The sequence below is a fragment of the Theropithecus gelada genome, chromosome 14 (genome assembly GCF_003255815.1).
Source record: "Theropithecus gelada isolate Dixy chromosome 14, Tgel_1.0, whole genome shotgun sequence".
NCBI lineage: Eukaryota > Metazoa > Chordata > Mammalia > Primates > Cercopithecidae > Theropithecus > Theropithecus gelada.
The window spans coordinates 32,451,242-32,455,118 of record NC_037682.1 but is presented as its reverse complement, the minus strand read 5'-3'; positions in this window follow the sequence as shown (position 1 = coordinate 32,455,118).

Sequence of the window (3,877 nt, the reverse complement as noted above, 5' to 3'; positions counted from 1 at the left end):
ACATGGCAGCAGGAGAGAGAGAGAGAGCAAGTGGGGAAGTGCCACACTTTTAAACCATCAGATCTCATGAGAACTCACTCACTATCATGAGAACAGCATGGGGGAAATCCACCCCCATGATTCAATCACCTCCCACTAAGTCCCTCCCCTGACACATGGGGAATAAAATTCCACACGAGATTTGGGTGGGGACCTATAGCCAAACTATATCAGTTAGTATACATATACTAAAATTAACATGCAGCCTGGTCAACATGGTGAAATCTAGTGTTTACTAAAAATACAAAAATTAGCCAGGTGTGGTAGTGCATACCTATAATCCCAGCTACTCAGGAGGCTGAGGCATGAGAATTGCTTGAACCTGGGAGGTGGAGGTTGCAGTGAGCCGAGATCATGCCACTGCACCAGCGTGGGCAACAGAGCAAGACTCTGTCTCAAAAAAAAAATTAACTTGCATGATACTTAAGTGAAGTCTAGATCTCTCCCAACAAACTTCCTTTATCACCACCATATTTGGGGCTTTGCAATAAAGGGAACAGAGAAGTACCTAAGGAAAGGGGGAGGATATAACCAGCTGTGCAGAAGGCAGAGTGTGCTTTGGTATCTTAGGCCAGGCTGTAGCAAAGAGAAGCTGAGGCTTGAGAATATATGCTCTACAACCCTTAGTTTGGGGCTCAGTCCTCTGGAGACAAACCCTCTGAAAAACATTTGCCTCAAGCTGTGTTTTCAAACAACTGGGACAACAGGTGTACAATAAGACTGTCCTAGGTAATAAAATGTTTTTTTTTAAATTTTCTTTGTGTGTGTGTGTGTGTGTGTGTGTGTGTAGTATGTGTGTGTAAATCTATGAAGGGTCTATACTTGTCTTGTTGGCATACCAGTTCCAACCAGGCTGAAGATGTAGACTACAGTGGGACATTAGGAAGGGCAAGAGAATGTTTTCCATAGCATTGATCAAATCACCCTCCTGCTTAAAATGTTCTCCTGGCTCCCTACTGTGAGAAAGTACACTCCCTATTGTGAGAAAGTATACTAAAGTACTTATATGTTTGGATGATGGTCCAAATCTGGGACTATTTGAACATCAAAATAAACAAATGTGGTAATGGATTATAATCCTATGGTTGGGAACCCCTAAGACCACCTTCAATTTCAATGATTTGCTACAAGAACTCAAAGAACTCAGACATATTGTTATACTCATGGTTATGATACAATACGGTAAAAGGATGCAAATTAAAATCAACAATAGGAAAAGGCACATAGTGCAGAGTCCAAGAGAGACCAGATGCAGGCTTCCAGTGTCCCCTTTCAGTGGAGCTGTGCAGACATTAATACTATGTGACAACACACGTGAAGTATTTTCAATCAGAAGCCCACCTAAGCCTTGGTGTCCAGGGTTTTTATTGGGGGTCATTTGCATAGTTATAGTAATTGCTTCTATGGCTGACCTGAACTCTCCAGTCCCTCCAGAGGTCAAGCTGATATTATGTGGCCCAAAGTGCCCACTATAAATTGCATTGTTAGCATGAATGATCTGGTGTGGCCCAAGGCCTTAACTAAACAAAAGTACTCTCTATTAAGAGCCTTGAAACTAGGCAAGGGCCAAACCTTTCTTTGCGATGTACAGGGTTTGAACAACCCACACCTGCTGAGTTAATCCTTTACAAATCTGCTGAATAAAATAAAAATCCATGAGTACATATTGATATGAATAAACAAGGAATGTTAAATTAAGCTTAGCCTAAAGCTGCTGCCTTACATATTTTAACGTCAGCCTAAAAGTTTCTCCGTACATGGTGAACTACAACCTAACGGGATGTGTAAATAGATTGTACCTATTCTTGTGCCAGTAACTGAGTTTTAGCCAACCAAGGGTGGCCAACTGTTCAAACCATGTTCAAATAAGGCAAACACTGAGCTGTAACCAATCAGCTGTTTGTATACTTGTATTAGTCTGTTCTCACACTGCTATAAAGAACTACCTGAGACTGGGTAATTTATCAAGAAAAGAGGTTTAATTGACTTGCGGGCTGTAAAGGAGGCAAAGCTGGAGAGGCCTTAGGAAACTTACAATCGTGGGAGAAGGCAAAGGGGAAGCAAACAATTCTTCACATGGCAGCATGAGAGAGAGAGAGCAAAGGGCGAAGTGCCACACACTTTTAAACAACCAGATCTCGGGAAAACTCACTCACAATCACGAGAACAACAAGGGGGAAACCCGCCTCCATGATCCAATCACCTACCACCAGGTCCCTCTCCCAACACTGGGAATTACAATGCAACATGGGATTTGTGTGAGGATGTAGAGCCAAATGATATCAATACTCACTTCCATTTTCCGTATATCACCTTCCTTTTTCTGTCTGTCAATCTTCCACCACCACACAGCTGTGCTGGAGCCTCTCTGAACCTATTCTGGTCTGGGGCTACCCAATCCAAGTCATTTTTTGCTCAATTAAACTCTATTAAATTTAATTTGTCTGAGACTTTTCTTTTTAACAGGGATAAGGAACAATCATTCTTGGAGAATGATAACTAATGATTGTAGAAGGAATGATGAACTTAGAAAAATCACTACAGTTGGTCCTCTGTACGTGTCTAGCAGAGCCTCCAGAGGAAGCGTGACCCTGCCAATGCCTTGATTTCAGACTTCTAGGCTTTGGAACTGTGAGATAATGAATTTCTATTGTCATGTAGTTTGGGGTCATTTGTTGCAGCAGTCATAGGAAACTAATGATATGAACAGGAGACAGGGAGATTGGGAAATTCTGGGTAGAAGAGGGTGGTTCCCTGGCAAAGGCCCCAACTTCAAGCCTGGAGATCATGGCCTTAAATGGTGACAGGCATTCCTATTTTCATGCCCAAAACACTGCCTTTTGGCCCACCATGCCCCCTATCTTTTACCCATATAAACCTGGAACCTCAGGCTCCAGAAGCAGACGAGCAGACAAGCAGATGAGGAGACAAGGAGACAAGCAGATGAGCGGTGGCACGGCACAGCAGGGAAAGAGAGAAGAGGAGGAACGTCTGAATACCAAGAGGAGTTCGGCTGAGGGCAGTCAGAGAGGAGTTTGGCCACTGGAAGGCTAAACTCTAGGGGATCATCTTCTCACTCCATCCTCCCTTACAGCTCCCCATCCATCCCACTGACAGCTACCTCCGCTACTCAATAAAACCCCTCATTCGGCAGGGCGCGGTGGTTCAAGCCTGTAATCCCAGCACTTTGGGAGGTCGAGACGGGCGGATCACGAGGTCAGGAGATCAAGACCATCCTGGCTAACACGGTGAAACCCCGTCTCTACTAAAAAAAAATACAAAAAACTAGCGCCTGTAGTCCCAGCTACTTGGGAGGCTGAGGCAGGAGAAAGGCGTAAACCCAGGAGGCGGAGCTTGCAGTGAGCTGAGATCCGGCCACTGCACTCCAGCCTGGGCGGCAGAGCGAGACTCCGTCTCAAAAAAAAATAAACCCCACATTCATCCTTCAAGCCTGTGTGTGACCTGATTCTTACGGGATGCTAGACAAGAGCTCAGGATACAGAAAGCTGTCACACTGGCCCTCTGCTCTTGCAAAAAGGCAGAGGGTCCGCTGAGCTGGCTAACACTCAAGCTGTCTGCAGACGGCAAGGCTAAAAGGGCACACGGTAACACACACCCCTTGTGCTCCTGTGCCTGCCTGTCCGTGTGCTCCGCCTCCCCTCAGGGGTTTGAGCAGTGGTGGCAACCAAATAGGCAAACCACACCCCTGTCACACATCCTGCCAGGGAGATTAGGGAACACTCTTGTTTCACTAATACATATGCTAAAAGCAGAGGTGAAAGAATGATGCCTTGGGAATTTGTTTTTGTTTTTTTTGTTTTTTAGATGAAGTCTCACT